The sequence below is a fragment of the Elephas maximus genome, chromosome 20 (assembly GCF_024166365.1).
Source record: "Elephas maximus indicus isolate mEleMax1 chromosome 20, mEleMax1 primary haplotype, whole genome shotgun sequence".
In the NCBI taxonomy this organism is placed as follows: Eukaryota; Metazoa; Chordata; class Mammalia; order Proboscidea; family Elephantidae; genus Elephas; species Elephas maximus.
In genome coordinates, this window is record NC_064838.1 from 59,920,131 (window position 1) to 59,932,608 (window position 12,478).

Here is a 12,478-nt window from a genome sequence, read left to right on the forward strand (position 1 = left end):
AGGATATTTTGTACTCTGGGATGACTCCTAGAGGCTCTTCAAAAATCTCAGAATCTCCTCGCACTTGGCCTAATCAGTGTTGTTGTTGTTGTTGTTGTTAGGTGCCCTCCAGTTTGTTCTGACTCATTGCGACCCTATGAACAACAGAAGGAAACACTGCCTGGTCCTCAGCCATCCTCAAAATCATTGTTAGGCTTGAGCTCATTGTTGCAGCCACTGTGTCAATCCACCTCATTGAGGGTCTTCCTCTTTTCCGCTGACCCTGTACTCTGCCAAGCGTGATGTCCTTCTCCAGGGACTCATCCCTCCTGACAACATGTCCAAAGTATGTAAGACGCAGTCTTGCCATCCTTGCCTCTAAGGAGCACTCTGGCCGCACTTCTTCCAAGACGGATTTGTTCATTCTTCTGGCAGTCCATGGTATATTCAATATTCTTCGCCAACACCACAATTCAAAGGTGTCAACTCTTCTTCAGTCTTCCTTATTCATTGTCCAGCTGTCCCATGCATATGATGTGATTGAAAATACCATGGCTTGGGTCAGGTGCACCTTAGTCTTCAGGGTGACATCTTTGCTCTTCAATACTTTGAAGAGGTCCTTTGCAGCAGATTTGCCCAATGCAATGCGTCTTTTGATTTCTTGACTGCCACTTCCATGGGTGTTGATTGTGGATCCAAGTAAAATGAAATCCTTGACAACTTCAATCTTTTCTCCGTTTATCATGATGTTGCTCATTGGTCCCGTTGTGAGGTTTTTGTTTTCTTTATGTTGAGGTGCAATCCATACTGAAGGCTGTGGTCTTTGATCTTCATTAGTAAGTGCTTCAAGTCCTCTTCACTTTTAGCAAGCAAGGTTATGTCATCTGCAAAACACGGGTTGTTAATGAGTCTTCCTCCAATCCTGATGCCCTGTTCTTCTTCATATAGTCCAGCTTCTTGGATTATTTGCTCAGCATACAGATTGAATAGGTATGGTGAAAGAATACAACCCTGATGCACAACTTTCCCGACTTTAAACCAATCAGTATCCCCTTGTTCTGTCTGAACAACTGCCTCTTGATCTATGTAAAGGTTCCTCATGAGCACAATTAAGTGTTCTGGAATTCCCATTCTTTGCAATGTTATCCATAATTCGTTACGATCCACACAGTCGAATGCCTTTGCATAGTCAATAAAACACAGGTAAACATCCTTCTGGTATTCTCTGCTTTCAGCCAGGATCCATCTGATATCAGCAATGATATCCCAGGTTCCACATCCTCTTCTGGAAAAAAAAAAAAAAAAAATTCTGGCAGTTGCCTGTCTATGTACTGCTGCAGCCACTTTTGAATGATCTTCAGCAAAATTTTGCTTGCATGTGATATTAATGATATTGTTCTATAATCTCCACATTCGGTTGGATCACCTTTCTTAGGAATAGGCATAAATATGGATCTCTTCCAGTCAGTTGACCAGGAAGCTGTCTTCCATATTTCTTGGCATAGACGAGTGAGCACCTCCAGCGCTGCATCTGTTTGTTGAAACGTCTAAATTGATATTCCATCAATTCCTGGAGCCTTGTTTTTTACCAATGCCTTCAGAGCTGCTTGGACTTCTTCCTTTAGTACATCGGTTCCTGATCATATGCCACCTCTTGAAATGGCTGAGCATTGACTAATTCTTTTTGGTATAATGACTCTGTGTAGTCCTTCCACCTTCTTTTGATGCTTCCTGCATCATTTAATATTTTCTCCATAAAATCCTTCACTATTGCAACTCGAGGCTTGAATTTTTTATTCAGTTCTTTCAGCTTGAGAAACGCCAAGCGTGCTCCTCCCTTTTGGTTTTCCATCTCCAGCTCTGTGCACATCTCATTATAATACTTTACTTTGTCTTCTCAAGAGGCCCTTTGAAATCTTCTGTTCAGCTCTTTTACTTCATCAATTCTTCCTTTTGCTTTAGCTGCTCGAAATTCAAAAGCAAGTTTCAGAGTCTCCTCTGACATCCATCTTGGTCTTTTCTTTCTTTTCTGTCTTTTCAGTGACCTCTTGCATTCTTCATGGATGATGTCCTTGATGTCATTCCACAACTCGTCTGGTCTTCGGTCACTAGTGTTCAATGCGTCAAATCTATTCTTGAGATGGTCTCTAAATTTAGGTGGGATATACTCAAGGTCATATTTTGGCTCTCGTGAACTTGCTCTAATTTTCTTCAGTTTCGGCTTGAACTTGCATATGAGCAATTGATGGTCTGTTCCACAGTCGGCCCCTGACCTTGTTCTGACTGCTGATATTGAGCTTTTCCATCGTCTCTTTCCACAAATGTAGTCAGTTTGATTTCTGTGTGTTCCATCTGGCGAGCTCCATGTGTATAAAAAAAAAAAAAAATTTTTTTTTTTTTGTCGCCGTTTATGTTGGTGAAAGAAGGTATTTGTGGTGAAGAAGTCGGTCTTCAAAATTCTATCATTCGATCTCCAGCATTGTTTCTATCATCAAGGCCACATTTTCCAACTACTGGTCCTTCTTTGTTTCCAACTTTTGCATTCCAATCGCCAGTAATTATCAATGTATCTTGATTGCATGTTCAATCAATTTCAGACTGCAGCAACTGATAAAAATCTTCTATTTCTTCATCTTTGGCTCTACTGGTTGGCGTGTAATTCTGAATAATAGTCGTATTAACTGGTCTTCCTTTTAGTCGTATGGCTATTATCCTATCACTGACAGCGTTGTACTTCAGGATAGATCTTGAATTTTTTTTTTGTTTTTTTGACAATGAGTGCAACACCATTCCTCTTCAAGTTGTCATCCCAGCAGAGTAGACTATATGACTGTCTGATTCAAAATGGCCAATATCAGTCCATTTCAGCTCACTAATGCCTAGGATATCGATATTTATGCGTTCCATTTCATTTTTGACGATTTCCAATTTTCCTAGATTCATACTTTGTACATTCTGGGTCCTGATTAGTAATGGATATTTGCAGCTGTTTCTTCTCATTTTGAGTCGTGCCACATCAGCAAATGAAGGTCCTGAAAGCTTTACGCCATCCACGTCATTAAGGTCGACTCTACTTTGAGGAGGCAGTTCTTCCCCAGTCATCTTTTGAGTGCCTTCCAACCTGGGGGGCTCATCTTCCAGCACTATATCAGACAGTGTTCGGCTGCTATTCATAAGGTTTTCACCGGCTAATGCTTTTTAGAAGTAGACGGCTGGGTTCTCCTTCCTAGTCTGTCTTAGTCTGGAAGCTCAGCTGAAACCTGTCCTCCATGGGTGACCCTGCTGGTACCTGAATACCGGTGGCATAGCTTCCAGCATCACAGCAATACACGAGCCCCCACAGTACAACAAACTGAGAGACACCTGGAGGCTAATCAGCATACAGTCCCTAATTTAGACCCTGTTGCCTTGAGCTGAGTCTGACTCATGCTGACCCAATGCGTTACACGGTAGAACTTCTCCACAGGGTTTTCTTGACTGTGTTGTCATTAGTCAGAATTGACTCAACAGCAGCTATTAACTACAACAACAATTTTTATGGAAGCAGATTGCCAGGCCTTTCCTCTGCAGTGCTGCTGTGAGGGTTCAAACTGCAAATCTTCAGGTTAGTAGTCCAGTGCAAATCATGTGTGCCACCCAGGACCTCCCTAACTTAAAAGCCCCCTTTATTTTTATACCCAGGAAAGCTTGTTTGGGAGTCTCAATGGAGGCTTATTTTTTTAAGGGACATCAGAATCAGGCAGAGCTGAGATTTAATCTCAGCTCTGCCACTCCCTAGCTGAGTGACCCTAAAGGAGTCACTTAAGCTGTTGAGCCTCAATATCTTCACCTGTAAGTGAAGATAAGTAACGTCAATCACCTCAAATGCATGTAAGAGCTGGACAATGAATAAGGAAGACTGAAGAAAAATCGATGCATTTGAATTATGGTGTTGGCAAAGAATATCAAATGTTCCACGGACTGCCAAAAGAATGAACAAATCTGTCTTGGAAGAAGTACAGCCAGAATGTTCTTTAGAAGCAAGGATGGCAAGACTTCATCTCACGTACTTTGGACATGTTATCAGGAGGGATCAGTCCCTGGAGAAGGACTTCATGCTTGATGTCTTAGTTATTTAGTGCTGCTATAAGAGAAATACACAAATGGATAGCTTTAACAAGAAGAAATTACTCTCTCACAATCTAGCAGGCTGCAAGTGTGAATTCAGGGTGCCAGCTCCAGGGGAAGGCTTTCTCTGTTGGCTCTGGGGGAAGGTCCTTATCATCAATCTTCCCCTGATCCAGGAGCTTCTCAGGCACAGGGACCCCAGGCACTACTTTCTTGGTGGTATGAGGTCTCCCTGTCTCTCTGCTTGCTTCTGTCTTTTATAGCTCAAAAGAGATTGATTTAAGACACAGCCTAATCTTGTAGATTGAGTCCTGCCTCATTAACATAACTGTCACTAATCCCATCTCATTAACATCATAGTTGTTGTTGTTAGGTGCCTTGGAGTAGGTTCTGACTCATAGTGACCCTATGCACAACAGACAGAAACACTGCCTAGTCCTGCAGCATCCCCACGATTGTTGCTATGCTTGAGCCCATTGTGGCAGCCACTGTGTCAATCTATCTCATTGAGGGTCTTCCTCTTTTTCGATGGCCCTCGACATTACGGAGCATGATGTTCTTCTCCAGAGACTGATCCCTGCTGATAACATGCACAAAGTATGTATGATGGTTAAGATTGTATGTCCGCTTGGCTGGGCCATGAGTCTCAGTGTTTTGGCAGTTGCGTAACGTTCTGATCATTTCCACTTGAAACTTTATATGTAATCACCGCCATGATGGAATCTGCTGAGTGGTACTGGTGGGGGCGGGGCCTGTGGTGGCTCACCACCCCCTCAGCCTTCATCTCTCCACCCTCCACCACCTACTTCCTTCCTGCCAACTTGCCAAGGTTTTGGCTTATTCTGGATTCAGCAGCTGTCTCTTGTCTGACCTCCCGTTCTTGGTACTCGAGCTAGCAGCTTAGCTGTTGATCTTGGAACCTCGGCCTTCGCAGCCTGTGAGCGGGAGCCCTGCTCTCCAACCTGCTGACCTTGGGTTCGCCAGCTTCTGCTGCTGTGTGAATTGGGAGAGGCCTCTATCCTGATCCGTGGACTTGGGACGCTCCAACCTCTATAACTGCGTGAGCTGTTTCCTTGATATAAATCTCTCTATATATTTAGATACTTATAGGTTTTGCTTCTCTATAGAACCCAGCCTGAGACAGTATGTGAGACATAGTCTCGCCATCCTTGCTTCTAAGGAGCGTTCTGGTTGTACTTCCTCCAAGACAGATTTGTTCATTCTTTTGGCAATCCGTAGCATATTCAATAATCTTCGCCAACACCACAGTTCAAAGGTGTCCCAATTCTTCTTCGGTCTTCCTTATTCATTGTCCAGCTTTCACAGGCATATGAGGCGACTGAAAACACCATGGCTTGGATCAGACGCACCTTAGTCCTCAAGGTGATATCTGATGTCTTTTGATTTCTTGACTGCTGTTTCTATGGGTGTTGATTGTGGACCAAGTAAAATGAAATCCTTGACAACCTCAATCTTTTCTCTGTTTATCATGATGTTGCTCATTGGTCCCGTTGTGAGGATTTTTGCTTTCTTTATGTTGAGGTGCAATTCCTACCAAAGGCTGTGGGTCTTTGATCTTCATCAGTAAGCACTTAAAGTCCTCTTCACTTTCAGCAAGCAAGGTTGTGTCATCTGCATAACACAGGTTGTTAATGAGTCCTCCTTCAATCCTGATACTCTGTTCTTCATACAGTCCAGCTTCTCGGATGATTTGCTCAGCATACAGATTGAATAAGTATGGTAAAAAGATACAACACTGATACACACCTTTCCTGACTTTAAACCATAGAGGTAGGATATATATAACACCTAGGAAAATCACATCAGATGACAATTTGGTGGACAATCATACAATACTGGGAATCATGGCCTAGCTAAGTTGACATATATTTTGTGGCAACACAATTCAATCCATGACACCTGGTAAAGTGGAGGGTCAGCAAAAAAGAGGAAGACCCTCAAGGAGATGGACTGACACAGTGGCTACAATAATGGGCTCAAACATAGCAACAATTGTGAGATGGTGCAGGACCGAACAGTGTTTCCTTCTGTTGTACACAGTGTCACTATGAGTCAGAACTGACCTCATGGCACCTAACAACAACAACAATAGGGTTGTTTTAATAATTGAGATAGTATACATCAGCCCCCGCTGATGGCAAGAGCTCGGTGAATGCCAGCTGCTGTGATTATTTCAACACTAGAAATAAATATCTGTCCCTGGGTCCCCAGGTAAAATCCTGAGACAAATGAATCTGAGGAGGGTAGGGACAGAAAGTAGAGAAAATGGAGGGTATCTATACAGTTATGTGCCATGTCTATGTCATGGAACTCAATAAGGAGAAGTCTTGTAAGTGTTGAGATAATAATGAATAATAATAAAAAATTGCTGTTAACATTTACTGTGTTTTTGCTATATGCAGGTGTCAGGCCCTGTCTAAACTCCTTACATTCATTACCATGTTTAGTCAGCACTACTGAGTGAAGTAGTTACTAGCACTGTCCGCATTATATAGAGAAAAGCAGACCAGGGGCCTGAATCCTGAAAGCTTCTGATTCACTCCACTAAGCACTCAGCACGAACCCTATAAGAATCAGCCATACCAGAAAAACCTTCTTCAAGTCCAACTCAACAGAGCTGTCAAAGATTTGCTCTTATATCATTATTTGGCTTACTATGAAGCCATGACTTCCCTGCCTCCACCCCACCACCACCATCAGCAACAGCGCATCTGTACTCAGCAAGGCACCTGGAGTTTGTACCTTGTATCGGGCAGTGTTTTTTGAATTCCTCGCACTCTGAAGAGAGCTTGGTCTGGTGTTTGTCCCATGTCATCACTGAAGCAATGGATAAGGGCATTAGGGTTCTCTTTCCCCAGTACAGCTCAGATCTTGTCACTCCCTTGCTTACCAACCTTCAGGAAATCCCCAGGGTTGGCCTAAACAACTGGGCCTGGCCTGCAAGCTCATCAGAACACATCCTTTGCACTTGCTGTTTCCTCTGTCTGAAATGCTGTTCCCTCCAGTCTGGGAACTCTCACTTCATTCAGGTCACCACCCCAGTGGACACACCAGTCTCCAAGGAGTCGCTGCCCCTTCCCAATGGTCCTCCATCACCTTACCTGTATGATTTTCTGCATTGCAGTCATCCTGACCTAAAATGATCTTATTTCATTTACATGCAGGTTTGTTTACTTGCTTATTTTCTGTCTCCCCTCACTAGAATGTAAGTTCTGGAAGGGCAGGAATCTCACCTGTGTTGTTCAAGGCTGTAATTTTCAGTGCCTGACTCAGAGAAAGGGCTCAGAGTGAGTGAATGAATGAATGATCAACTGCTCTTACCCGTGGCCACATAACTGGTGAGCAAGAGTTTGAATTCTAGTAATGGACACTTGTGGCGACCCCTTGTGTGTCAGAGTAGAACTGCGCTCCATACAGTTTCCGATAGCTGATTTTTCGGAAGCCAACCCCCAGGCCTTTCTTCTCAGGCACCTTTGGGTGGACTTGGACCTCCTCCAACCTTTTAGCAGCCAAGTGCATTATCCATGGGTGCCACCAAGGGACGTAAGTTGAAAGGACTCAAGTTGTTTTTTCGTTTGTTTTTTAATCTCTCTCTAAATCTTAGGGTCTTAATCACTATACCTTACCTACCTATAAAGACAAAACTATATTTTTTGAAATGTGCCCCCACTTTTCCCCTTGTCCTCTTCCACACAAGGCTTACCATAAGAGGAAAGAGTCTGGTAAGAGAAATAGTTTTCTTCTTGAAGAAAGACAGCATTCCCTTTATTCTCCCCTCTTGTCCTGTGGTTTTTTCTGAAAAGTTGTTTCCTCTTAGCTGGCATTTTCTCATGAAAGGCAGCTGGCATGATCAGTCCTGTGACACAGTTCCATATCGTATATTCCCTGTTGTATACGGGCCATGGGCAGCTATATGCTGGGCTTAGAAGAATGTAGATTAATTATTCCGGGGAACACACGTCCCCTTACTAACATGGAGGAAGCTTAATTTCTTATCAGAGGGAAAGTGGAAAAAAAAAAAAGACTATAATTTTTAACTTTATTTATTTTTTGTAATTTTTGATATTCTCTGTCGAAAATGAGGGGTCAGTCCTATGGAGCAGTTCTATTATGCACATAAGGGGTCATTATGAATAGGAATCAATTCCAAGGCAACTAACGACAGCAGCATGGCTAAGTCTGCGTAGTAGGGCTTCAGCACTCTCTTTCAGCTCTCCTGGATAATTACTTTTGTTCTCAACAACCCATTACACAGCCATGTCATTGTTGTTGTTGTTGTTGAGTGCCATCGAGTGGATCTAACTCGCTGTGACCCCATGGGACAGAGTACAAATGCCTCATACGGTTTTCTAGGCTGTAGTCTTTATGGGAACATGTAGCCCCGTCTTTCTCCTACAGAGCTACTGGGTGGGTTTTGAACTGCCAACCTTTTGGTTAGCAGCCAAATGCTCTCGGATATGTAACAGCAAGTTTTAAAACTGTTTTATAAAGTTCTATTTTCTGGAAGGGGAATCTAGAAAACTTGAGTGTTTTTCAAAATTTTTTGACTTAAGGCAGGCTGGCAGAGGAAAAGATCTCATTAGAAAGCAGCAAGCTAAGGCTCATATTCAGTTGTAACTAATTTCCAATATAGATCAAATCTTGTCCCTTCCAGATAAGAAGCAATGAACAGTCCTCCTTTCATTACCACCTGGAAAGCTGCCGAGGAACACATTGGGAGGAATGTCAAAATGGACTTGGTCAAATCATCGCAAGCCTACTTAAGAATATGAACATCTCTCTGGGTCAGTCTCAGCCATATGATGCTTCATTTGAACATAAACCAATGATGGAGAAAAACTTTGCAAGTTTGAGAACTATGTCTACACGATAGCAAAATTCTAAATGAAAAGAATCTATCTTAGCATTCAGTCAGTTACTTGGTCTTCCTGATGCCAAGCTGTGTTTCAAACATCCAGGAAGTTGAGTGCACTTCTTTTATATAACTTTTCAAGAATGTTCTGACACTGTCATAGCAATTTTGTATCTTACATAATTTTAATTGGAATTACTCTAATGTGATTTTATTTTTCTATGCCAACATTCCCAACCTCTTTAAAAGAGACCCCAAACAATTCTGAATAGCAGAATTAAAATCCAAGTCGTTTCAATTTTGTACGCTTTGGTGGCACAGTGGTTAAGAGCTATTGCTGCTAACCAAAAGATCGGCAGTTCAAATCTACCAGCCGCTCCTTGGAAACCCTATGGGGCAGTTCTATTCTGTCCTATAGAGTGGCTGTGAGTCAGAATCAACTCGACAGCAACGGGTTTGGTTTGCTTTGGGTTTTGCTCCTGTAATCATCGATACTGAACAAAGTGACTCTTCTGACTTCCCAAATGTGTCTCAGTAAATCAGTGAATTTTGGATTAAAGCTTCTTTTCTCCACTCAGTGGAGTTCTCAATTCGGTGATCTATAGGTGTCCATTAGGGTCAAGTGATAATTCAGTAATTGTGAAAGCCATGAGAAACACTCCAAGGGCAAAAGATCTCCATGCTGCTGAATATATTTAAACTAAGTGGTTTTGACTTAAGCAAAGATTTCTACTTAACCTAGAAGAAAAGCAGTCACTCCTTGGAAATACCACAGAATTTAAGAAAGTGAAATGAATAATGGCAAAGGATTAAATTTACCTATTCCGGCCCATTCATATATCTACCAAGTATATACATGAACATGATGGTTCTACTCACGTGTCATTTGTGGGCAACCCTCTTCTTCTCAACCAACGAGTATGATCCTCCCCCTGTGGCCCTCAGTCCTCCGTCATGCGGATATGTCATAACAGAGATTAGTCGGTCCATAAGTGCCATCCCTCCCTCATTCTGCATGCTCAAGGCAAGGGGGTCTGAAAATACCTCTTTGCTTTTTTGAAGTGGGATTCGATCCATATGATATTACCATCCACTTAAAAATCCAACAACAGAAAATAAAAGCAAATCATAAATTTAGAGAGTCAGTTTGTTGGGACTGAATTATAGCTACAAAAAATAAATCAAAAGGGAGCTTAAAACATATGGAAAGTAACAGCTGCAGTAACATATTTGTTCATTCATTCATTCGTTCGTTCATTTCATTGTCTGCTCGTTCAACAAATATTTATGGATCATCTACCTGGGATCATCAACCATTCATTTAATAAGAATTTATGAAACACCATTCATTCATCAAATTAGTACCATACTGGTGGTGTAGTGGTTAAGTACTACGGCTGCTACCCAAGAGGTTGGCAGTTCGAATCCGCCAGGCGCTCCTTGGAAACTCTATGGGGCAGTTCTACTCTGCCCTATAGGGTTGCTATGAGTCGGAATCAACTCGACAGCAGTGGGTTTGGTTTGGTTTTGGTATATCAGGTCACATTGGTTTGTTTATTTTAGTCCACAGATAATTACTGGACACTTATTAAGTGCCAAAACTGAACAGAATCTAAAAGGAAGTCCCAAATGTACAGGTGAGATCAAAGTCCCCAAAACGTGTTTCTGAACATATCCTGGATGTTGTTGCTGCTTAGGCAAGGTCCTAGGGCCTATAGCTTCTTAGCTCAGTGGCTTTGGAATAGGGCTACAAGGGCTTAAGGCCAAAGTTCAACATTAGGGATCCCACCTTGTGCTTGCTGGCCACCCTAGAAGTCTGTGGTCCCAAGGGGTCCAGCAAGAGGATGGGATTGACTTAGGCCCCATGGGTCACCATCAGAAAACAAATGCTCTGCAATGGCCGTTTTACTGCCTGGCCCCCGAGCATCGCCATCCAGTGGGAGGCTCAGAGGATACGAGCATCTCAGACCATGTAAGAGGAGGCTGGTCTAGGGTGGGGAGAACTGTCATCAAGAGAGGCTCTTTCCCACAGTCTCGACTACCACACAGAACACAGCTTTTCTCCCACTTCTCTCCAAAACCTCCTGCACTAGTCTATGCTGAACACTTTACATAGATGATATCATTGAACCTGACCTGAGTAATAGTGCCAAAAATACCCCAAACCCATTGCCATCGAGTTAATTCTGACTCACAGCGATGCTACAGGACGGGGTAGAAATGCCCCCATAGGGTTTCCAAGCTGTATGTAATCTTTACAGGAGCGGACTGCCACATCTTTCTCCCATGCAACAGCTGATGGGTTTGAACCATCAGTAAGCAGCTGAGCACTGAACCACTGCACCACCAGGGGTCCTTTGAATAACAGTAGTGGCTCCTATTATCCTGGTTTTACAGATGAGGAAAGTAAGCTCAGAGAGGTGAAGCATCTTGCCCAAGGTCACACAGCCAGGATTTAAACCTGGGTCTTATATATCAAGAGCCTTGATTCCAGAGGGCAAAAGCAGAGGAGAGATGTAGAAAAGAGGAGGAAAGAAGGAGGGGGGAAAGCAGAGGTGAAGGAGGGACGAGAAGAAGCAAGGGAGATGGGAAGAATGTAAGAAAAGGATGGAGATGGGAATGAGGGAGAAAGGAAGGTGTCAAGACAAGTCTCCCAGAAGAGCAATGGGAAAGAATCAGATTTGCTAATTCTCTAATTTGTCTAGAGATGGACCTGCAGGATATCAAACACCCGTATTTAAATCCTGATTGTAATCTGTTACATGTCATCACATACCTGATGAAGAGTTCATGAGGCCAAGATTAGATTGCTTCTTTGTTGTTTGTTGTTGTAGGTGACCTACACCTACATCTACAGGCTAGCTGGCTTTGACATATTTGGGATTATCAGGAAAAATGGTAAAGTTAAAAATAATCAAGTCTAGAGATTTGAGACCTGTGGGAAAATCAGCAACTGGTTTTTAAAAGTAGACTCTTCATTTTTACTGTGGGCTGTCTGACGCTATTTCATTTAGAGACATAATTTAAATGGATTAGATAAACTAAGTCTATTTGGGTTTAACTTTGGGTCTTAAAGCCCAGGGGAGAGAAAGAAGGACCTTAGATTCCCTAAGCCCATTAGGGATGAAATTTGAAATAAGTAGTTTCTCTATGTGAAGACATTAATTGCTTCTTCAAACAGTTCTTGCAAATTGTCTACCTGCCTGGCACTGTGCTAGGGGTGGGGCTACAGGAAAAAAAGAAAAAAAAACATTGTTGTAGAGTCGATTCCGACTCAAAGCAACCCTATAGGACAGAGTAGAACTGCCCCATGGGGTTTCCAGGGAGCGCCTGGTGAATTCGAGTTGTTGACCTTTTGGTTAGCAGCTGTAACTCTTATCCACTACGCTATCAGGGCTACAGAGGCAGGTAAAAATCAGAGAAAATCCCTCCTCTTATGGAGCTTACACGTTCTTTCTGCCTAAGAGATCTTCTTCTTACATAGCAGTGAATATGTTCTTCCTTTTCTTCCTTCCTTCC